Below are 25,403 nucleotides of genomic sequence, written 5' to 3'. Positions count from 1 at the left end.
TAGTGTCGTCTTGCGCCCCTTAGAATAAGAGAGAAAGAGAAACAAAAGAGATTGTGTCTTCCACACGTAAAGCTAATAAGATAATTCCTCTTTAGTAAAATCTACACGAGCTCATTAACCATACGTACAATTCTAATGGCTCAACTACATCCCACACAGACCCATTTCAGTGATTTTCCAAACTGAGAACAATGCTTACGTACAAAGCTTAGAAAACTCTCTCTGGCACAAGATTTTTTTTCTGAACACATGCAGACAGATAAAGATCCACCCAACCTGTTTATGGAGTCTAATCCTTTAGTGTTCTGCAGAAAATGCTTCAGTCCAAGTGTTATTTGAAATCCTGTTCTGGCTGATTTGTAAAATGACTTGGTCGAAATGACTGATTTTCAATCCGCATGTGGCCTGCAAAATTCTCGAGCTCTCTGCAGCAAAGTGTCCTCACTACAGCTCTGCCCCAACGCTCCAGGAGTCAAACAGCAGAGGATCAGGACGGCCAGAAAGAAGGCCAGAAGGGCCTTTCATCAATGCTAAACAATCCATAAGCTTTCTAAAACATAGGTCAAGCCACAGTGTACGGTTGGCAGTTCAGGCCACCACACTTTCGCAAGGGTGAGATTGCACAGGAGAGGGTGCAGAGGAGATACACCAGGTCGTTGTTCAGATTGGGCATTTTAAGTCATGGATAGAGATTGCACAGGCTGGACATTGACTTTTAAATTAAAATGAAAAGTTAAAGTTAAATTAAGCTTTCGGCAAGCAGCATGGAAACAGGCCATTCCAGCCCACGAGCCTGTGCCACGCAATTACACCCATATGGGAATTACCACCCCCGTATGTTCTAAAGGGTGAGATGAAATGAGAGCACCTGGAGAAAACCCATGCAAAGGCGAGGAAAACGTGCAAACTCCTTACGACAGTGCCGGATTCAAATCCTGGTCGCTGGCACTGTAACAGCGTTGCGCTAACCGTATGAAGCAAGTCCTTGCTTTGGTGACACCAGCTGCCCTGTATTGAGCCAACATATCCAATCCCATGTACAGATCATTCCAGGTGTAAATCTCTCTCTCTCTCTCTCTCTCTCTCTCTCTCTCTCTCTCTCTCTCTCTCTCTCTCTCTCTCTCTCTCTCCTTTCACCTGGTCTCCTGCCTCTAGTTCGAGAATCTACATTCCCAGTCTACAGAATCAGAATCAGGTTTATTGTCATAAACGCGACATGAAATTTGTTGTTTTGCGGCAGTAGTATCATGCAAAAATTACAATAAATTACAGTTCCATAAATACAATATTTAAAAACAAATAATTAGCGTAAAAAGAGAACAAAGTGAGGTTCATTGTCCGTTCTGAAATCTGATGACGAAAGTGTAGAAGCTGCATTTGTAACACTGGATATTAATCGTCAGGTTCCTGTCCCTCCTTCCTGATGGTAGAAGACAGCTTGGCCTGGATGGTGAGGGTCCTTGATGATAGAGGCTGCTTTCTTGAGACACCAGGGTGTCCTTAATGGAGTGGAGTCTGAAGCCCTTGATGACGCTGGTCGAGTTTAACAACCTTCTGTCGCCTTTGTCCTGTCCTCAGTACCAGACAGTGATGCAACCGGCTCTCCACCTGCATAAAATTGCAAGAGTCTTTGGTGACACAACAAAACTCCCAAATGAAAAATAGCCGCTAGGTTGAATGGAAGGTTTCAGCCCACACCTCAGCCCTAAGATATCGGTGACCCTTTGCTTTCTATCGACGCTGCATGAACTGCGGTGTTTCTCCAGCATGTTTCTGCATTGCCCTTGAGCCCAACCATTCACCTTCTCCCACTGAGGCTGCCTGACCCGCTGAGTTTCCCCAGCAGCTGGTGTTTATCTTCAGATTTCAGCGTCTGTGGCCTCCCGTGTGTCAGCAACAGGTCCTTGCTTTGATCAGTGTTAAACAAGCCACACTCCCTACTGCCCGAGGCTTGTTGTGGTGGCTTCAACCGATACATTCATTATTTTTAGACATGGTTGGGAAGTACATAAACAATAAGAAATTGCATGGAACCACACTCACTCCCTGAATCTCTGAGCTGTGGAGACTGTAATTACAAACGATAATGCAGGGTCTGTGGCTGTCCAGAGAGTTAAATTGCACAGTTCCTGTAAAATATTTATCCTGCAGCATCTGGTCAGTTTAATTTCAAGGTAAATTTGACATTTTTCTTTCCAAACTTCAATGTTTTCCTCGCTGCCTTGGGGACAGGGAGACATCACAATGAATCCTCTCTCACTGAGAGAGGAACCCAACACCAACACTCCGAGCTTATGGCCAGAGACAAGACTTCATGCTGCCATTGTCTCGCGGGTATCCAGGGCGGCACGGTTAGCGTGACTCCATTACACCACCAGTGACCCAGTTCGAATCCAGCACTGCCTGTAAGAAGTTTCTACATTCTCCTTTTGACCTGCATGGGTTTTTCCTGGGGGGGGGGGGGGGTTCTGGTTTCCTCCCCACCCTCCAAAATGCCAAGAAACATAGGAGCAGAAATAGGCTATTCAGCCCATTAAGTCAGCCCCTCCATTTAATCATGAGCTGATTTGTTCTCAGAACTCAGCTCCACTGCCAGGTCTTTTCTCCACAACCTTTGAGAACCTTATCAGTCTCTGCCTTAAAGACATCCAATGACCTGGCCTCCATAACCTCCTGTGTCCACAAATTCCACAGATTCACCACCCTTTGGCTGAAGAAATACCTCCGCATCTCTTTTGTAACTGTTGAGGCTGTTGAGGTCGACTTTTATTCCAGGAGGTGTGGTGATACAAATATGTGAATATGTGACTGTCAATGGATAGCTGGCCCGTCCCCCACTGGTGACTCTCTCCCTAGTAACAATCTCACTTTTCTCTCTTCTTTTCCACAAATCATTTATTTTCAAGTAGTGTATTTAAGGAAATGTAATTCGGAGCCGGTTTTGCACCTGAGACACACAACACTCCTGCTGCAAAACAATAAATTTTGTGACACATGTTCGTGGCAATGAACCCGATTCTGAGGCCACGGGAGCACTGGAGGTGAATCCACGGGCATAGAGTGAAACTGAAGAGACTCTCTTTTACTTATTCTCTCTCTCTCTCTCTCTCTCTCTCTCTCTCTCTCTCTCTCTCTCTCTCTCTCTCTCTCAAAAACATAATCTGGAATTCAAGCAACAGGCAGCCTCAACCAACCAACAAAGCAGAAAATAAATAGGTTAAAATTACAAAAGTTTAAAATTGCCATTGTTATGTCTCTGGAGTTACTTTGGAGGCTTCTTAAATAACAGAGAGGTGCAAGATTCAAATAACAAAAGAGTCTTTACTTACTGATGCCTTCCACCATCGCAGCACACTGTTCACACACACTCCTATACATATACATACGCCCCACAGTGGTGCACTACAGTTACTACACTGAGAAGGGTGTATTTTTACACAGTTACAAAATAGTTCACGTTATCTTGACTATATAACAGGCACGTCTCGCCATAGTTTGCCAATCTCAAGTAACCGGAAAATTCACTTCTCCTGCATCTACCAATTCCAATTGGTGTCAGATACAGGGAGTTTTACTGTCCTGCATTTTCTGTTTTATTACATGACAATAAAAGAATCTTGAAGCCAGGATCAGTGATCCTGAAATCCCCTTCATCTGGGCTACTGATTTAGCCATGTCTTCAAATGCTGGTTGTCATGTTGAACGTGACATGAGTTAGAAAACACAGAGGTGTGTGCACCATTGGAGACTTTAACCTCCAGACTGATTGTTTAAGAAGATAAATTCATGGAATGTGGATGAGATGTTTGTGTGGATCAATATGTTGGAAAATCAACCAGGATAAAGGTTATCTTGGATCTCATTCTGTGCAACGAGAAAGGGCTGATTGATGATCTCCTTGAATTTTACAATGAGTTTGAAACTGATGAAGGGCAAGATGAAACCAAGGTCCTAAATCTAAACAAAGGTCTAATAGGAGTGGCGCCTGTGGCTGATTGGAGAATATATTGTAAGTTATGATGGGTAGCAGTTCAATAAATAAAGCACATTGCAGAACAAATATACGTCTGCAGGGCACAACAACCCGAAAGGAAAAATGGCTCGCCCATTTTTTACGGGGAAAAAAAGTCAATTAAATCCTGTAAAGAGGCTAAAAAGTTGCCAGAAGTTGTCAACTAAAGAAGTGGGAGTATTTTAGAACCCAGAAAGACTAAGAAATTGACAAAAGAATTGCATATATTTTTGGATTTATTTACAATTCTGGCCATTGAAACCCAGGTCTCCCAATTACACCCACGACATTTTTGGAGGGGGGGGGAACCATAACACCCAGAGGAAACCCATGCAGACGCGTGGTGGATGCAGCAAACAGGGTTACTGTCGCTGTAATAGCGTTAACTAACCATGCCGCCTGAGAAGAAAGGGAAGATGTGGAAATTTTAGGAAGGGTTCAGAAGAGATTGACCTGCCTGGATTAGAGGCTGTGAGCTATAAGGAGAGGATAGACAAACTTGGGTTGTTTTCTCTGAAGTCAAATGCAGAATTCTGCAGATGCTGAGCTTAATGATAGGGTTAGAAGTGATGTGGGAAGGGGGAGGGTGAATGATGGAATGAGGAGAAGGGAAAAAAGTTTGTGAGGGACTGTATAAGATCAATATGAATTTGAATGCAACCTTTGACAAACATTTGGATTTAAGGTCATCTGTTGGACAGATTTATTAGAATCAATATGTCTTATCTTCCACAAAAGCATCGGGGAACATTGCTGCTGTGTAAGAGTGCCTGAGGTTCAGTGTACATCTATCCTCACCTTTAGCACTGTGGTGCCATTCACGACACATGCGCCCACACCTCCTCCTTCACCACCATTTTGGGCCCCAAGCACTCCCTCAAAGTGAAGCAACATTTCACTTGTGAATCGGCAGGGTTTTGGCTACCGCATCCAGTGCTTCCTCTGCAGTCTCCTCTACATCGCAGAGGCTGGGCGCAGACTGGTGATATCGCTTCGCTGAGCGCCTCAGCCCTGTCTTCCACAAAACTGTGGATCTCCCAATTCCCCATCCCATTCCCTCACTGACGTGTCTGCCCATGGTCTCAGGCACTGCCAGTCGGAGACCACCTGAAAATTGGAGTTACATTTTTTGTCAGTGCACCCTCCGACCGGATGGGATGAAAATCAACTTCTTTGGTTTCCATTAAACCACCTCTCCCCACTTCTTCCCCCTGTCGCTTTTCCCCCAGCTCTCTCTCTCTCTCTCTCTCTCTCTCTCTCACACTCCCTCTCTCTTCCCTTTTCCCTCTGTCTCTTTTCATAGAGCCAAAATCAATTCTCATCTTTCTTCTTATCATGTCCAATTTAATACCCATTGTTGGCCTGGACTTCTCCACCTCCCAGTCTTCAGTCTTTATTCAGATGCCATCCTGTTCTTTGCTTATACCTTGAAGAAGGGCTCAGTCCCGAACCATCGCTAATATATCTTTACCTTCTATGATCGCTGCGAGCCGGCTGAGTTTCTCCAGCATTTCTGTGTGTTTTTACTACAATCAGTGTCTACAGACCTTTGTGTTTCACTGCCATTCACAACTACCCAATCCTTATTATTTTTCAATTGCATTAGAAAGGTTCCAAACAAGTCAGGACATTCTGAGTAAAGCCATTGGACCAACCTGGATTGCAAAAAATGGGTCTAGTCACAGTGGGATTCTAATTTTCTTCAAGTCTCAGTTGACTAAGTGGGCAATTACTGCTTGGCACGAAGTAATCAGAACCTGTCAACAGGCCCTGAATGGTGGCCAGCCGGAACATGACTAATCCTCGTGGTTACTGAGAAATCAGCGACCACACTTCGGAGAGGCAGCAGTGAGATTCCCCCTCACACCAGCTGTGAGGATTCAGAATTCATAATCCTGACACTTATTTGATTTCTGAAGCTGTGCCAGCTCTCCAACAGCTGACAGAAGAAAGGGCAATGTTCGTTAGGCCTTATCTGCCTAATGTTTGTGCTTCACTGAGGATGATGCAGGCTGAGTTGGGGAAGAGAATTTGCTCAAATTTGATCCCCTTTGACCTTCCTGTTGCAAAAATACTATGATGGGTGAGCATTCTGAGTGGTTACATTACAGGACAAGTGCCATCACGAACAGCAGTCTTCACTCCATCAAGGACATCTACAAGAGGCGGTGTCTCAAGAAAGCAGACTCTATCCTCAATGACCCTCACCACCCAGAACATGCCTCTTCTCACTGCTACCATCAGCAAGGAGGTACAGGACCATGAAGATAAGTGCCCAATGGTACAAAACCAGCTTCTCCGCCATCAGATATCTGAATAACTGTGAACAGAGAGGGAAGGGGGTGGAGAGCTGGAGGAAAGGAGACAGAGGGATGGGTACAAGTGGGAGAGTTGGGAGTAGGTTAGCAGAAACTGGAGAAGTCAATGTTAATGCTATCCAGTTGGAGAGGGCCCAGGTGTTGCTCCTCCAATTTACAGATGGCCCGGGTTTGGTAGGGCATGAGGCCGTTGGAACATGTGTCGGTGCAGGAGTAGGACACGGAATTGCAGTAGTTGGCCATGGGGAGATCTCTGCGGACAGACCGAAGGTGCTCAGTGATGTCCCAGTCTGCATCCAGTCTCTCCGATGTAGAGGGGCTACAAAGGGAGCACCGGATGCTGTAGATTCACAAATGGAGTGTTGCTTCACTTGTAAGGGACTGTTCTGAGCCCAGAATGGTAGTGAGGGAGGAAGTGTGGCCTTGGGAGAAGGTACCAAGGGGGAGATGAGTGGACAAAGGGTTCACAGAGGGAGCGATCCCAGTGGAAGGTGAAGAGGGGAGGAGAAGGGAAGATGTATCTGGTGGGAAGATCATCTTGTAGATGGCAAAATTTGTGGAGGATAATATGTTGGATACTGGGGCTGGTGGGATGGTAAGTTAGGACCAGGGGAACCCTGCTCTTGCTGAATATAATGGCAGAGGGGACCAGGACAGATGTGCAGGAAATGCAGAAGAGGGTAAGGGTTAAGTTGATGGTGGGAGAGGGGAAGCAACATTTTTGAAGGACATCTTGGATGATCTGGAATGGTAGGAAATGTGACAGAGACGGAGGTCCAGCGATTGGGGCAAGGGGCCAATACTACTGTGATGCAGTTATCCTAATGGTACTGTATCTCTGTGAATGGCTGGCCTGCCTCCTCTCTGTAACTCTTCCCCCTGGAGTTCCACCAATTTCACCCTCCTTCAGTACGAATCATGGAATCGGGCCCAGCAACGATGTCCAGTGTTATGGTAATGTCCAGTAACTCCAATCTTCTGGTGTTATGGATAGCGTATTGGGGTGTTCAAGCCCACCAGCTCCCCCGCTAGCTTGTTAGAGGTAGCCCACAGATTGGTGGGCAAGGGAAGGTTGAGAACCATCACTCTCGATCGACCATGATGGTCAAAATAACTAAGCTGTCAGGCTGTACTGTGCCAATTCGAAGGCTGCTGTTAAAATGCTGTTAAGGTCTTCATTTCAAATCTTTATTCCTGGAGGTGTACGTTGGAAAAAAAAGATCCTTCAAGATACAAAATGGTGATAACTAATTTTGAAATTCAGATGACTGAATGCAGCCTGAGAATTGATATTGAAGATGACGGTGTTGTTTTAGCGACAATATTTCTCATATATAACAGTTTAATGTATATTTTTATTTAATGCTCAGGCAGGTTGTCATTGAGGAGCCGTGAATGAGGCCCCTCTGTCACAGGTCAGAGCTGGTAGGATCAGAGAGAGAGTTTGCTCATCAGATTTTGCACCTTGGTTCGGGAGGAAGTTAACTGGGCAAAGGTCAAAGGGGAATAGAGGATTCGAAGTTCAAAGTTCAGATTTACTGTCAGAGTACATAAATAGCATCGCATACAACCCTGAGATTCTTTTCCCAGTGGGCGATTAAAATAATAACTATTGGTAGTGTAAAAAAGTGTACTCAAGATGATACATGTACATGTAAACAAATAAAGAAACCTAAACAAACCGACTGTGCAATACAGAAAGAAAAAAATCAATAAAGTGCTCAAGTTATATTCCTTTTATGAGTCTCTGATTGAATTTGTCGTTGAGGAGTCTGATAATGGAGGGGGAGCAGCAGCATGCTCCTGAACCTGGTGGTGCAAATTTTGTGGCACCTATATCTTCTCTCCTGATGGTAGCAGCGAGAACAGAGTGTGTGCCGGGTGGTGTGGATCCTTGACAATTGCTGTTGCTCTCCGATGGCAGCATTCCCGGCAGCTCTTCTCGATGGTGGGGAGGGTTTTGCCTGTGATGTCCTGGGATGTGTCCACTACCTTTTACAGGGCTTTCTGCTCAGGGGTATTGGTGTCCCCATACCAGACGTGATGCAGCTGGTCAGCACACTTCCCACCACACCTCTGTAGAAATTTGCCAGGGTTTCCAATGTCACACAAGATCATGTTAAAGGAGCAGAAGCAGGCCACTAGGCCCATCGAGTCTGTTCTATGACCCTACACTCAGCTCACACCTAGTTCCAATTTCCACCCTTTTCCCCATATCCCTTGATACTCTGACTAATGAGATACTTATCCATTTCCTATTTAAATACTCCCAGTGATCCGGCCTCCACTGCCTTGTGCAGCAGTGAGTTCCACAGATCCATGACCTTCTGACTATAGAAGTTCTTCCTTCTCCTATCAAACCTTCACAAAGACTTGAGGAAGTAGAGGCGCTGACATGCCTTCTGACATGTGTTGGGTTCAGGAAGGATCCTCTGAGATATTGACTCCCAGGAACTTAAATTTTCTCAGCCTCTTCCTCTCTGATCCCCCAATGATCAGTGACACGTGAAATGCTGCAAGGATCTGTTCTGGGACCCCTGCTCTTTGTGATTTGTAAAAATGACCTGGACAATGAAGATGAAGGATGGGTCAGTAAGTTTGTGGATGATATGAGGATTGTCGTAGATTACAAAAAGATATAGACAGGGTGCAGAGTTGGGTGGGGGGGTGGGTGGTGTGAGGAAGGTGGCAGATGGAGTTCAATCCAGGTAAGTGTGAGATGATTCATTTTGGACAGGCTCAGTACAGGGTTAATGGCCAGTTATTTGTGGATGAACAGAGGGACCTTGGGTCCAAATCCATACATCCCTCAAGGTCACTGCACAGGTTGATAGGCTAGTTAAGAAGGCAGATGAGATGCTGGGCTTCATTAATAGGGGAACTGAGTTCAAGGGTAGAGAGGTCATGTTGCAATTCTACATGTCTTTGGTGAGACCCCACTTGTGTTCAGTTCTGGCCACCTCATTACAGGAAGGATGTGGAAGCTACAGAGAGGGTGCAGAGAAGATTTACCCGGATGTTGCCCGGATTGGGAAACATGAGGCAAGGTTAACAGAGCTGGGTCTATTTTTTGTTTGCAGACTAGAAGGATGAGAGGAGACTTAATAGACAAGATTATGAGAGGCATAGATAGGGTGGACAGCCAGCGCCTGTTTCCCAGGGCAGGAATAACAAACACCAGAGGACAAGTGAAAGGATGGAAGTTTAGGGGAGATATCAGGGGCAAGTTTTTTTTTGTGTGGGTGTCTGTGATTCCTTGCTGGGGATGGTGGTGGAGGCTGAAACATTAGGAGTACTTAAGAGACTCTTAGACAGGCACATGGATGGAAGAAAAATGGAGAGTTACCGAGTAGAGACGGTATAGAACTTTTTTTAAAGAATATATATATCAATACAACATCAAGCCCGAAGGTCCTGTACTGTGCTGTAATGTTCTATGCTCTATGATCACTAGATCGTACACCTCTAAATTTTCCCTTCCTGAAGTCAACATTCAGCTCCTTGGTTTTTGTGACATTGGTTGCTGTTCGTGCACAACTCAGCCAGGTTTTCAACCTCCTTTCCTGCACGTTGACTCATCGCCACGTTTTTATACGTCTCACTACCATGGTATCATCAGTGAAGTTGTAAATGGTGCTGTTGTCATACCGAGCCGCATCGTCAGAGGTGTATTCGGAGGAATGAGGAAGAAGAGAGGGGGAGGCTGCCGTTCTTTTCCTTCTTGTCAGTGGGGTGAAACCACTTGGTGTAGGCAAATGCAGTAAAACCTCGTTAGAACGCGATTTGTTAATCCGCGGAATCGCTTATAGCGCGGGTGTCTGTGGACCCCAAACATTGCAAATAGGTTGATTAAAATTCAGAATCCTGATATTAAAAGAATGGACTTGCTTTCTTTCATTGAAGTTGTTAGTTATAGATGGGGGATCCTGTGAAAACTGGTCATATTTGGGTTTGATTACCTGTGGGCACTCTGACATATATGCATCTGTTCTACGACTTGGCTGGAACATGGTATGAAATCTTGGGCCCCAACTATCGCGTTCTAACAAGGTTTTACTGTACCTTGACCTTGTATGTTTGACCCTACTCTCACTGGCTGGCTCGTGACTCCTCCCCTTTATCTCCCATGCCATAACTCTGCCCCCTGTTCAAGCCTGGGCCAGTGTGAAATGTTGTCCATTTTGAGCCAATAAAAGCCTTCAGTCCCTATACTTTGAGTTAATTGATCGTGCATTAGTCAACTTGGGAAAGTTCAGAAGGGGGCGGGTTGGTAGACTGTGATCATTCCAACTGAGGCAGAGTTCCATCAAGATCAAGATCCGAGATTCCATTTAGCGTCACGTAGACAGACTATGCAGTAATATTTCCTGTGTTTGCCCCATAGAGGCATGGATAGGTTGGACAGCCAGCACCTTATTCCTGCAGTGAAGAGAGCAGATGCCAGAGGACATCAGGTTAAGGTGAGGGGAGATGTCAGAGGTACACAGAGACTAGTGCGTGTCTGGAGAAATGTTGTGTGGTGGTGGTGGTTGATGCAATGGGGACATTTAAAAGACGCTCTCTTAGACAGGCAAGAAAAATAGACAGCTATGGATTTGAGGGAAGATTAAATCGCAGTGGAGTAAGTTTATACAGGTCGGCACAACATGATGGGCTGAAGGGTCTGTACTGTGCTGTAATGTTCTATGTTCAAAGAGGCACTATCAATGTAGCACCTCTTCCTCACAGGCATTAGGCTCTTGAATGAGCCCCTCAACAGTGATCACCCCTTGCTACGACCTAACTGATCTTTCACTCGAATCGCCTCCCTACCTCATACTGCTGTGTGCATGTTCCAATCAATTTGCTGAACTGCTCGCAAAACAAACCCTTTCTCTCTGATGCGTGACAAGAAACTTGGTCCTGACCTCATTGGAGAGGTCACCATTAGTTTGGCATCTTAATCACAGTGCGAAGTCAGACACTTGAAATAGTTCCTTCTGGAGTGAAGTCCAATTACAGGTATAATAAAAAAACACCTTTCTGCTTGGCTCAAAAGGACAGAAAAACAAATTGGTAACGAAATATAAACGTTACCGATGGAGCAGTATCCAGATCCAATATTGATGGCCTTTGCACCATTAAAGCTAAACATAGCCCCAGATGCCTTATAAAACTTGTCTTGATGTTGTGGGGCCACTCTGAGACAAATAGGCTTCCACATTGTAAATGGGTGAACTCATAAATGTTTAACAGGTTTCAAAATCATGTTTCTTTTAATGTGGTACAACAATGCTGTTGAGTACAGGGGTGCCTCAAATACTTTAGAGGGACTCTGGGTATCTTTCCACACCTGGTTATAATCTATGCCAATACTTTAGATCAGTGGTTTACAAACATCCCCCCACTAAACTTGCATTCAACTTTAAGTAATCCCTATGCCATCGGTGCTCTGTGATTAGTAAGGGATTGCTTAAGGTGGGATGTGGGTGGAAAGAAAAAGGTTTGAAAACCACTATTTAAATCGTCCCTCATTGACTCGTTATGTGCACAGTTTCAGAACCCCACAGGAAATCGGCCAGTGACAATTTATCTCAAGCAAAATATTTCGTTAACAATTGGATCTAGACCAGCGATTCTCAACCTTCCCTTCCCACCCATGACGCACCTTAAGTAATCACAGAGGACTTATGGCATAGGGATTGCTTACGGTAGTATGGAAAAGTACATCATCCCCTTTACAACACTTGGTCCAATTTATTCCTTAAATATTACGTGTGTCTCCCTCCTTACCTGTTCCACATTCTAACCATCCTCTACATGTGGAAATCCTTCCTCCAACCCCCTCTGAGCCCCTGAACTACATTCTCCAGTTTCAGAAACCCCTGCTGCAGAGAAACATTTTTTCTACTTACCCTATCTGTGCTCCTCATAATTTTGTACCAGGTCCTGTCTTGCCCCAGGTACTCCAAGGAGAACATATTGTTAGACCGATGTCCAAAAGAGATCGGAAGGGAAATAGGCCATTCAGCCTATCGAGTCTGCCCCTCAATATCATCATGAGCTGATCCATTTTCCTACTGCCTGGTCTTCTCTCCGTAATCTTTGATGCCCTGGCTAATCAAGAATCTATCAATCCCTGCCTTAAATACACCCAATGACCTGGCCTCCACAACCACGAGGCAACAAATTCCACGAATTTACCACCCTCTGGTTAAGGAAATTCCCACACATCTCTTAATTGGACACCCTTTAATCCTGAAGTTAGGCCCTCTTGTTCTCGACTCTCTCACCTTAGGAAACAACCATTCTATACCTTTTCTCTGACCATACCCTTCAACATTCCTGGGGCAGCACAGGGCGGCAGTGCAAAACTGTTCAGTGCCAGTGAATCTGACGCTGTCTGTGAGGAGTTTGCACATTCTCCCTGAGTCTGCATGGGTTTCCTCCGGGTGTTCCAGTTTCCTCCAACACTTTAAAAACGTTCCGGGATTGTAGGTCAATTGGGTGTATTTGTGCGGCCTGGGCTGGAAGGGCTTGTTCCCGTGCTGCATGTCTAAATTTAAATTTCAATTTAATTTAAAAGTCAATATCCAGCCCGTGCAATCTCTCTTCATGATTTAAAATGCCCAATCTGAGCAGCGTCCTGGTGAATCTCCTCTGCACCCTCTCCTGTGCAATCTCACCCTTGCGAAAGTGTGGTGGTCTGAACTGCCAACTGCATGCTATGGCCTGATCTATGTTTTAGAAAGCTAATGGATTGTTCAGCATTGATGCAATGGGCCTAATGGCCTTCTTTCTGGCTGTCTTGATCCTCTGCTGTATGACTCCTGGAGCGTTGGGGCAGAGCTGCTGTGAAGACGCTTTGCTGCAGAGAGCTCGAGAATATTTGCAGGCCGCATGTGGATTGAAAATCAATCATTTCGACCAAGTCATTTCACAAATCAGCCAGAACAGGATTTCAAATAACACTTGGACTGAAGCATTTTCTGCAGAACACTAAGACTCCATAAACATGTTGGGCGGATCTTTATCTGTCTGTGTGTGTTCAGAAAAAAAGCATCTTGTGCCAGAGAGAGTTTTCTAAGCTTTGTATGTAAGCATTGTTCTCAGTTTGGAAAATCACTGAAATGGGTCTGTGTGGGATGTAGTTGAGCCATTAGAATTGTACGTATGGATAATGAGCTCGTGTAGATTTTACTAAAGAGGAATTATCTTATTAGCTTTACGTGTGGAAGACACAATCTCTTTTGTTTCTCTCTCTCTTACTGTCAGGCGATGTTAATGGTGACTCTTCATCTGCTTTATGGCAAGCAGAAGGCAATTTGGTGTGTAATATTACATTATTACAAGACAATAAGGGAATCTTGAATCTTGCGATCTTGAATTTAAAATGTCGGTTACATTAGAACAGTATATACTGTATCTCCAATGAAATGGTAAATGTTGTGTCCTGGGAGTTGTTATCGTCAAATCAAGTTAAGTTTATTATCATCTGACTGCACAAGAACAACCCGATGAAACAGTGTTCTCCGGTCCTCGCTACAAAACATGCAGACACACAACCAGATATAACACATATACAAACAATGCATATGCAGGACAAATACTGTAATCATATATACAAATAAATAAATAATGCTCCGTGAATATGAAAGTCTCGGAGGGTTAGTGTGAGCAGTTCCTTTGGTCGTTCAGCATTCTCATTGCCCGTGGGAAGAAGCTGCTCCTCAGCCTGGTGGTGCTGGCTCTGATCCTCCGGTATCTCTTCCTCGATGGGAGCAGCTGAAAGATGCTGTGAGCAAAGTGGAAGGGGTCCTCAATGATTTTGAGTGCCTTGTACACACAATGATCCCGGTAGATCAAGTCGATGGAGGGGAGGGAGGCTCCAGTGATCCCCTCTCCCACTCTTATGGTCTTGTGGATTGACCTCTAATCCATTTCTCTGCAGCAACAATACCACACTTTGATGCAGCTGGCCAGGATGCCCTTAATAAAGCTCCTGTAGAAAGTTGACATAATGGTGGCCGGTAATCTTGCCCGCTTCAGTCTTCTCAGGAAGTGCAGTCACCGTTGAGTCTTCCTGACAAGGGCAGAGATGCTGAGTGACCATGATAGATCACTAGTTAAGTGAACTCCAAGGAACTTAATGCTCTCCATTCTCTCCACTACAGAGTTGTTGATGTGTAGTGGAGGGTGGTCGTTCCTGGTCCTCCTGAAGTCCATGATCATATCCTTCGTCTTGTCCACGTTGAGATTCAGGCTGCTCCTCTCACACCAGATCACGAGATTTTCCACCTCTTCTCTGTAGAGCAACTCATCGTTGTTGCTGATGAGGCCAATGACTGTTGTGTCATCCGTAAACTTGATGAGACTGATGGAGCTGGATCTGGTGATGCAGTCATGGGTCAGTACCATGAACAGGAACAGGCTGAGTGCCCAGCCCTGAGGTGTGATAGAGCTCGATGATCTGCTACCGACCTGGGCAGACAGCAGTCTTTCCATTAGGAAGGATAGAATCTAGTTACAGAGGAGGGGTGTTGAGTCCCAGTGGGGTCAGCTTCTCCACCAGACTCTGGGGAATAATCATGTTAAATGCTGAGCTGATGGATGAACAGCTGCCTGGCATATGAGGCGTTGTTTCCAGACGGGTCAGGACAGTGGGTGAAGTACAAGACTATAACATTGTCTGCGGAATGGTTTCTTCAATAGACAGTGGTTCTGGGAGGTGAGCTTTGATGCATCCCATCACCAGACACTCAAAGCATTTCATAATGGTGGAGGTCAATGCCACAGGGCGGTAGTCTGGAAGCCTGTTACTGTCACCCTTTAGGATACCAGGATAGTGATGACTGTCTTTAACCCTGCAAGAATGAAGGACTGCTTCAATGAGGTGTTGAAGTTGTCCATGAAGTCCTCCATTAATTGGTCTGCTCAGTTCTTCAGATAAGTTAGACCCAGAGAAAGATTTTTGAGCAGGTAACCAAAGACTGAGTTAAAATTTTAGGGACCATCCGAAAGATGGAGAGATGGTTGGAAATATTTGGTGAAGAGGTTCCAGGGCATGGAGTTGAAGGCACAACTGCTTGATTTGGACAATTAAGCTCAGAAGGGTTTCACCGATTTGGAGGGGCTGCAACGATAGTGGCCGCGAGTATGCTTTCCGACCCATGAAACCCATTCCTAGGTTAATTGATCCAATTAACCGCGTACACTTTGGAGGGTGGAAGGAAATCGAACCACCTAGAAGAAGCCCACATACGTCACGCAAGAACGTACAAGCTCCTTATGGACAGCGCCAGATTTGAACCCGAGTCGCTGGGACTGCAATTGTGCTCCTATTGCTTCACATAGGACGATCTTCAGCATACATTGGATCCTCAGAGTGTCCAAGGATCATAGCCTGATGAAGCACAAGAAGAAGGCCATTCAGCCCCTTAAGCTTGTGACAGCTCTTTGAAAGTGATTTTCAATCTTTTTTTTCCCCACTCATATACCACCTTAAATAACCCCAGAGCATCCACAGCATCTGTGATTCCCTGCATCCCTGTAGCACCTCCTGAGTAGTGGAGGTTACTTCAGTCAATATATTTAGGATAGTTGGGGAATTCAGGGATATGGGGAAAAGCCTGCCATCAGATCAGTGAATGGCGGGCCACATGGCTGACTCCAGCGCATGTTCTTCAACCCTTGTGTTCTGATTCTTATTTTGCACATGGGAAATTCCCCAGTGTGCTGTCACAATAATTCAATCAATCAATGAGATGTCACTTTCCCACACGGCTCCCATGGTCAGCCTTCGACCTCTCCTGAATGAATACAAGCTGTTGTTAAGTACCATTTTCCCCAAAGTTAAAAAGATTTAATTAAGATGAGCAGGAAAGTTTGCCGGCGCTGTGATTGTTGTGCAATGAGCAAAAGTTCTGGGAAAACTAGATCCCCGCACTGGTCCCATTGCCCCGCTCTCTCCCGACAGCCCACTTCCTGCTCTCTCCTGGTGGCCCGCTGTCCCGTGCTCTCCCGGCGGGGAGAGCGGGGCAGTGGAACCAGTGCGGGAATCGACAGCAGGCCGCTGGGAGAGGCTCCCGACTGCCTGCCACCGGCCCCCACTCTGGTCCCCCCACCCCGTTCCCTCCAACAGCCCTCCACCAACCCCCAACGATAGATGGCGGTGATGCTAGTGAGCCACTCAGCGACAATGACCACTGTCGGTGTTACTCGCCTCTCTCACCCTCATTTCAACTTCGCATATAAGACCCGGGGGGATATTTTTGAGCCATATTTTGGGGGAAAAAAAGTGGATCTTGTATGCCATCAAATATCATATGTTGTATGCGCCACTAATCGCCAACGCTGTTGTGATACACATCCCGCCTCTTTTGCCCCCAGAATGCCAGCTTGCTGTGTAAAATAACACACTGACCGGGCATTATGCTGTCATTGTTTGGTTCAGTGTAAATGACCAAAGCCGGCTTAATGCCGGGTCTTTCTTCATGGCAAAATTGCGGGATCTCTGTGTAAAGAAGCCTTCTGTTTTTCTCCACGGTTCACGTCTTTTAATTCACTTCCAATTTATTTTGCTGAGTTAAAGACTAATGCAGGTCACAGAAAGCTTTCAGAAAGTTGATTTACAAGGCAATGCCACACATACAGGCCTTCAAACATCTGGGCCTGCTCTCAAGTTTGTTTTGAGCAGAAAAGCAGCCATCTCAGTGCCCCTTAGACTTTTCAACAGTCCGTTAGCTGAGTGAAGGCAAGACGTAAATTACATTGACAGTTCCGTACAGACTGTCCCTAGAGTGCCACTCTTTAACAAAACAGATGTATTTATAAAGCAGCTGCCACAGCGTGTTGAAAAGTCTATATGTACACGGCTGAGAAAACAGGGGCAAGAATAGAACATTTGGCCACTCAAACCTAGCCCACCATTCATCGGTCTTGCGCACGGCTGCAAATCGGAGAAGGAACTCCTCACCTTCTGTCTGGGTGCCCTCCAACCAGATGGCATTAACATCGGCTTCTGTTAGCCCCCAACCCCCTCCCCACATACCTATGTCTCCTTTTCTCTAGCTCTGTCTGTCTTACTCCCTCTTCCCCCCCCCCCCCACTTCCCTCTGACTCCTTCATTCACAGAGCTACACTCTCCTCCAGACAATTCTCACCTTTCCTCTCCTGACATCCTATCCATATGCAATTATGGCCTGCAGTTTCTCCCCTTGCCCTTTCAGATTTCCAATTTATTTGGCAGAGTACATATATGACATTACATATAACCCTGAGATCCTTTTTCCTGTGGGCGTGGCAGAATTACCACTAATTGGTAGAGCAAAAAATAAAGAACTTTACACAGCATACTCATGTAAACAAATAAAGATAACAAATGTAAACAAACTGACTGTGTAATACAGAAAATAATTGTTTTAATCCATCAAGCGCACAAGTAAGAGTCCTTAAACGAGTCCCTGATTGACTTTGTCGTTGAGGAGTCTGATGCTGGAGGGGGAGCAGCCATTCCTGAACCTGGTGGGGAGCGAGTCTTGTAGCCCCGAGACCTCTTTCCCAATGGCAGCGGCCTCAACCCTTCCTCAAGGTGTGAGCAAAAAGAGAGACGGGCACCCATGTTAAAGGCTGGGGAGTAAAGGTGGGAAGAATGGAAGAGGGAAGAGTAGAGGCCAACAGTCAAAAGATGGATATGGTAAGAATAGGTGAGAATTGATTTTGGCTCTGCGAACAGAGACAGGGGAGAATGAGAGAAAGAGAGAGGCAGAGAGAGAGAGAGAGAGAGAGAGAGAGAGAGAGAGAGAGAGAGAGAGAGAGAGAGAGAGAGAGAGAGAGAGAGAGAGAGAGAGAAAGAGAGAGAGAGAGAGAGAGAAAGAGAGAGAGAGCTGGAGCAAAGAGACACAAAGATGATAGGAGTGGGTTTCTATCAGAATCTGGGAAAGTCGATGTTAATGCCGTCCGGTTGGAGGATGCCCAGATGGAAATGAGGTGTTGTTCCTCCAATGCACAGGTGGTCTCAGTCTGGCAGTACATGAGACCATGGACAGGCATGTCAGGGCAGAGAATTGAAATGGGTGGCCACTGGGAGATCCAGCGCCAGCAACCTTGGCTCGAATCCAACGCGTCCATGGGGGTTTCCTCCGGGTGCTTGAGTTCCCTGCCACTCTCCACAAACATAAAAAGTTGGTCCGTTAATTGGGCAGCATGGGTTTTGATGACCTGAAATGGATTAATGTCTCGTTAAAGTTTAAATCATCTCCCCAGAAGGCCACTCCAGAGTGGAACTCTGTCAGAGAACCTCTGTGCTGTCTGACTCGAGAATTGTTTCTAATGTCTGGTTGTGGGAGACAATAAAAACTGGTGTTTATCGTCCTGTGAAGATTTCAGGGATCCTGCGAGTGCTAAATGGTAGAAAAGTGAAGAGCCTGCCACTTATCTCCAGAGGAAGGCTACATGTCAGACCCCTTGAAATGATTGTCAGATCAGGGCAAGACTTGTTTAGGTGGTTAATCGCTCCTCCAGAGTACAGATTGTTACAACATTCCAGAAGCTTCAGGGTATCTTTTCAAACCATTTCATTATTTAAGAGCAGAATGCAAGTTCTCATCGAGTTTTGATGGGAAAAAAAATTCTCAATCTTATTCACTGAATAGTTACAATCTGTTTCTAAAGTTCCTCCCGATCCAAAGGGAACAAAGTATGGAGCTTTGTAACCAAAGCCATTTCATTCAGCAATCCAGCACGGGTAGCAAGCTCATCTGGCCCACCCGCCCATACCGCCCAGAGTGACCAACTAACTTGCCAACCCCGTGCCTCTTTTGGAACGTGGAAGGAAACTGGAGCTACCCGGAGGTCACGGGGAGAGAGTGCATATTCCTGACTGATAGGCGTGGATTCAAACCCAGGATACTGGGCCAGAACAGCGTGATGCTAACTGTGCCACCATTATTTATTACACATTAATACATCAAGTGACTGATGTATGATCCACTGCACCACTAATTCAAACTGGTTGTGACCTTATCCTTCAAGTCACGTCAAACCCATGTGCCTGCAGCCAGCAGGAATGGCGATGCATCCATGCATTCTACTTGTGGTCATGACAATAAACTCTCCCCGTTATCATCCAGAAGTTTAGAGGGAGCACAAGCCGTGGGCCCCTGGAGGGTTTCAAAGGGAGTGTGTGAGACGGGGTGCTCAATTACTTTAAAAGGAGTGTTGATAAATCAAGACAATTTTATTGTCATCTGATTGCACAAGTACAACCCAACGAAACCGCATTCTCCGGTCCTCGGTGCAAAAAACACAGGCACACAACCAGACATAACACACATCCAGACAAACAAAACATATACAAAGAAATTTTCTCTCATAAATGTGATCAGTTCCTTTGATCGTTCAGCATTCTCACTGGCCGTGGGAAGATGTTCCTCAGCCTGGTGGTGCTGGCTCTGATCCTCCTGTATCCCTTCCCCGATGGGAGCAGCTGTAGGGTGGGAGGGGTGCTCAATGATTTTTCCTGCCCTCTTCAGATGACAATTCAGGTAGATCATGACTATGGACGGGGTGGGGAGGTTGGTGGGAGATGCCAGTGATCCTCTCCGCCACTCTTATTGTGCAGTGGATTTACCTCCGATCCATTTCTCCGCAGCAATCGTATCCGCACTGTGAAGCAGGCGGCCAGGATGATCGCGACCGAGCCCCAGTGGAAGGCTGACATAATAGTGGCCAGTAGTCTTGCCCACTTCAGTCTTCTCAGGAAGGGCAGTCACTGTTGCTTCAAGATATTGCAGGGAACAGAGCTGATTTACCTGGAGCAAAATTCTAAGGTGAAATTTCTTTTAAACCAATTGTGAGTATCTGTGGCATTAATGAGGCCTGCATTTATACTTCATTCTTCCCTTTGCACACTGATGAAGTCCATCTATCGTGGGTGTTTCCACAGTGCTGGAGGGATGGAGTTCCAGGTTGAGTCAATGGTGAAGACTGGCATTCATTTTGAGAGGAATAGCATATAAGATCAAGGATGTAATTGTGAGACTCCGTAAAGCACTGGTGAGACCTCACATGGAGTAATGTGTAAAGTTTTGGGCATTTTATTTGAGAAAAGACGTGCTGGCATTGGAGAGGGTTCAGAGAAAATTTACTGGAATGATATCAGGAATTAAAGGTTTAGCAAATGTACTCAGGAAGATACGTATAAACAAATAAAGAAATGTAAACAAACTGACTGCAAAATAATCATTAAAGTGGAAAAGTAAGTCTTTAAATGGGTCTCCGATTGAGTTTGTTGTTGAGGAGTCTGATGGTAGAGCAGAAGCAGCTGTTCCTGAACCTGATGGATGCGAGCCTTGTGGCCCCCTGTACCTCTTTCCTGATGGCAGCAGCGAGAACAGAGTGTGTGATGGGCAGTGGGGGTCCTTGATGACCGCTGCTGCTCTCCGCATTCCCCGCAGATGTTCTCAATGGTTGGGGGGGGGATGGTGTTTGTTTTGACTTCAATGTCCCGGGCTGCATCCACTTCCATTTGCAGGGCTTTATGCTCAGGGACACTGGTGTCCCCATTCCAGACAGTGATGCAGCCAGTCAGCAACCCCCCACTGCACCTCTTTAGAAATTTGCCGGGCTTTCCGATGTCACTCCAAACCTCTGCAAACTGATGCTACTTGACTCCCTGACTTCTCCCTGTTTTTTTTTCTACCTCGGTGTTGTTGCAGGCATGGACTGCTTCATCTACTGAGTAATAGCCAAATGGAATTGAATCCTTCAACCGATCAACCCCACTTCTTGTGATGGAGGGAAGGGCATTGATAAAGTATGTGAAGATAATTGAGGCTGGGACACTGTCCAGAGGAATTCCGCTTATGAAATTTCAGAACATGGACGACTGATTTGAACAACAACCTCCATTGTGCAGGGTATGATCTAACCCAGCCATTCTTAACGGTGCACTACGGCCCCCGCTGGGGCCCCCAGTACATTTAAGTAAAGCCTTGTTTTCCTTTCACCTTGCGTAACATAAATATTTTTTATGCTTTTCTTTTACGTAGTCGGCTGGAGAGGGGTACGGAAGAAAACAAAACCTGACTGCTTCACAGGTAAGGGGGGCCCATAATCTTTGACCAGAGACCTAAGGAGGATATAGATAGAGAACGGCTGATCCCGCCACTGGAGGGTTTCAGTTATGATTCCATGGACCAGTTTTATCAGGACACCTTGATGGTGATGCCAAGGGCAGTCACTCACAGCTCCCTGATCCATGGCTACACTGAGAGCAGGAATCGAGTTGTCTTGGCAATACCCAAACCGAGCATGGATGAGGGTTAATGATCAACCTGAGCTATTTTGCCACCCAGTGCCCATTACTTTGCTGAGAATTGAGAGGTCATTATGATTGGGAGTAATTAGCCCATTGTATTTGTTCTACATTTCGTGAACAGGACATACCAGAGCAATTTTCCACATGGTCGGGTAGATTCAGTGTTGTAACTGTACCGGAACAACTTAACGACAGGGAACAAAAATCTTCTTGTCCTCAAATTAATCCTGCATCTCTGTCTGAATGGTTGAGGCAGGTCATGGCGATGCCCTTTGTCTCATCAATAACTTTGTGCCCAATGTTACCAAAAGCTGAGGTGGAAAAACCAGTGATCACCTGGGGGATCAGAGGTGGAGAAGGTAAGCAAATTTAAATTCTTGGGAGTCACTATCTCGGAGGATCTTTCTTCACAAATGGCGTCATGAAGAAATCACGTCATCACCTTTACATCCTCAGGAGTTTCCGGAGGTTTGGTATGACGTCAGAAACACTGGCAAGTTTCTATTGATTTGTGGTGGGAAGTGTGCTGACCGGCTGCATCACGGTCCGGTGTTGGGACACCAATACCTCTGAGCGTAAATCCCTGCAAAAGGTAGTGGACTCAGCAGCCCAGGGCATCACAAGTAAAACCTCTCCCCACCATCGAGAACATCTACAGGGGACGCTGCCATCGGAGAGCAGCAGCGATCATCAAAGATCCACACCACTCAGCACACGCTCTATTCTCGCTGCTGCCATCAGGAAAGGGGTATCGGTGCCACAAGACTCGCACCACCAGGTTCAGGAACAGCTGCTCCCCCTCCACCATCAGACTCCTCAATGACAAACTCAATCAGGAACTCATTTAAGGACACTTACTTGATTTTTTTCTCTCTGTATTGCAGTTTGTTTCAATTTATTTATTTATTTACATGTTTGTTGAGTACAGTTTTTTTTTCTTTCACAACTAAGAAGTGATCATTCTGCTGCGCCCACAGGAAAAAGAATCTCAGGTTTGTATGTGATGTCACGTATGTTCTCAGAAATCTGAAACCAGCTATGGCTCTATGAGCAGCTCTGTCCTCGGAGTCTCAGGTTTGGGTGTTCAGATCCCCTCCAAAGGCTAGAACGTGGCCTGGCCTAGCCCAGCAACACAGGTCAGAAGCGTTGTTACATCTGCTTCCTTTCAGATGAGATGTCGTCTCTCTCCCTGAAATAGAAACTAAAGATCTGTGGATGCGGCGTGGCCTGCTGAGATTCTCCAGTTAGCATCTTTTGTTGGTCTGGACTCCTTGTCCTCCTCCCAGTCTTCAGACCTTATTCAGATGCCTTGGACTCGGATCCGAAACGTCAGTCATATACCTTTACCTATGGATGCTATGAGGCCGGCTGAGGTCCTCCTGCATTTCTCCAGCGTCTGCAGACTCTTGTGTTTCCCTCCAGTCCAGGCAACATCCCTGTTGACTTTTTCTACACCCTCTTCAGATTAATTTCTTCGTTCCTTTTCATGGGGACTCTAATCAACATTTTGTAGTACGACATCCCAACTATTGCCAAGGACAGTAAAGACAATCGTGAAATACGGCTGCTTCACCACCTTGTATGAACGACAGACCATTACAGCACTGAAGCACGCTCTTCAGCCCTTCTTGTCTGTGCCAAACTATTTTTCTTCCTTATCCCGCTGACCTGCACCCAGTCCAAAGCCCTCCCTACCCTTCGCATCCATGTACCTGTCCAAATGTTTCTTCACTGTTAAAATTGATCCCGCATTCAGTTGGCAGTTCGTTCCACACTCTCTGTGAAGAAATTCCCCCAAATATTCCCTTTACCATTTCACTCTTAACCCATAGCACCTGATTTGTGTCTCACCTAACCTCAATGGTAAAAGCCTATTTGCATTTCGTCTAATTTTATACAATCCCATTAAACCTCACCTCATTCATCTATGTTCCAGGGAATGAAGTCCTAACCTGTTTAACCTTTTCCTGTAGCTCAATCCCTGAAGTTCTAGCAACATCCTAGTAAACCTTCTCTGCATTCTTATTGATGGTTTTCCTGTAGTTAGGTGACCAGATTGCACACAATACTCCAAATTTGGCCTCATAAATGTCTTAGATAACTTGACCATTGACCATGATATTCCAACTCTTATGTTCATGAAGGCCCACATCCCCAAAGCTCTCTTTACAACCCATCTCCCTTTGACATCACTTTCAGGGTATTCTGTATCTGTATTCCCAGATCCCTCTGTTCTTCTGCACTCCTCAATGCCCGACCATCTACCGTGTATGTCCCACCTTGGTTTGTCCTTCAGAAATGCAACACCTCGCACGTGTCTGCATTAGATTCCATCGGCCATTTTTCCAGCTGGTCCAAGTCTCCCTGCAAACTCTGAATGCCTTCCTGGCTGACCACCACACCTCCGATCTCTGCGTCCTCTGCAAACTTGCTGATCCAATTCACCACATTATCATCCAGATCACTGATACAGATGACCAACAACAACGGTCTCAGCGCCAATTCCTGAGCCACAGGCCTCCAGTCAGAGAGGCAATCAACCACTACCACCCTCTGGCTTCTCCCGTTGTTCCCCTATGTGGTTCATTTCAGGGAATTATGTACTTGCACCTCGAGGTTTCTCGGTACAACACTGTCTTTTACAGTATGTATCTTGGCCTAGTTTAATATCCCAAAAGCTGATTAGTTCCAGCCCTTTTTTCTCTGTTTATTTTCTCAACATATCAAGTCTGTCTCAATCTGAGACAGAATTGTCCCACTCTCTAAGCGACAGTAATATTCCTTCATACCAGTCCTCCGCCTGACTATCAGTTTCCATGCACACTGACCCCAGGAGGAAATAGCAGAGATAACAACACATAAATAAAGGCATGAACTGTTAATGGTCTCAGAAGCACCATTGGGTTTTCAAAGGAATTGCTGGACAGAATAGATTTAATGAGCTCTAACTCAAACTTATTACACAGATCTGCCTCACGAATATCTTTTACTCACCGACAAGTTTCTTATTTTCTTTAAATTAGAATACATTATGTAAAAAAATCTTTGGTTGCTATATTTTACAGGTGGCTGTTCACCAATAATACCTCTGCATTTCGCTCAGTTTCAATGAGTTGGCGGCGTCGACGGGGCGTTGACGGGGCAACTATAGACGACACTTTCCAAGTTCTAATATTTCTCAATGTTATCTTCACAGAAACGTGAGTGACAATATCCCGAATTACCATCTTATTAATCCAATAAATAAAACTTCGTCATTGCAGGTGAAAATAGCTTTTAGTAAAATTTATTAAAAGTCTTGCATAACTTCGCATTGAGAGTTTCAAACAATAGGCAAACAAAGCATACTGTATAATGTTATAACAATATTCCACTTTAAACAGATTTAAAATATAAAATAAGATGAATTAAGATAGAATAAAATGAAATAAGATAGATTAAAATAAAAGTATCTCGAGGTCACGTATCTTTTATGGTTCTTCAAAGGACGAGATACAAGCTCCCCGTCCGCTCGGATATTACGACTTATAACATCATAGTAACTAAGGAAACACTACAAACAATACTTCCTTAAAGGGATAGGCAGTAAATTAACAAGGTTTTAACCTTTGCAGCAAGCCAGCCCTCCCATGATACGCCACCCCAGTGTGCTACCACCCTCAGTTGGGGATGGTGATGTTGGTACCAGCCAAAGGATTTCAGCATCTAATCTACCCACATGTCTGGTGGAGAAGCTCTCCTCACGAGGACTCAATCCCTTGCTCGGTAACTCGAT

The 25,403-nt window shown here is 45.5% G+C and overlaps 1 long non-coding RNA gene across 1 annotated transcript; it reads left to right on the top strand.

The window, feature by feature from the left end:
* Positions 1–2,303: 2,303 nt before the first annotated feature.
* Positions 2,304–24,848, top strand: LOC138750421 (uncharacterized). Its single transcript, XR_011349328.1, has 3 exons — positions 2,304–2,405; positions 19,961–20,161; positions 24,694–24,848. It is a non-coding gene; the product is annotated as an uncharacterized lncRNA (long non-coding RNA).
* Positions 24,849–25,403: the final 555 nt, after the last annotated feature.

The sequence above is a fragment of the Narcine bancroftii genome, unplaced genomic scaffold (assembly GCF_036971445.1).
Source record: "Narcine bancroftii isolate sNarBan1 unplaced genomic scaffold, sNarBan1.hap1 Scaffold_141, whole genome shotgun sequence".
In the NCBI taxonomy this organism is placed as follows: Eukaryota; Metazoa; Chordata; class Chondrichthyes; order Torpediniformes; family Narcinidae; genus Narcine; species Narcine bancroftii.
Note: the sequence above shows the minus strand (reverse complement) of the source record. Positions and strands in the feature narration are given on the sequence as shown.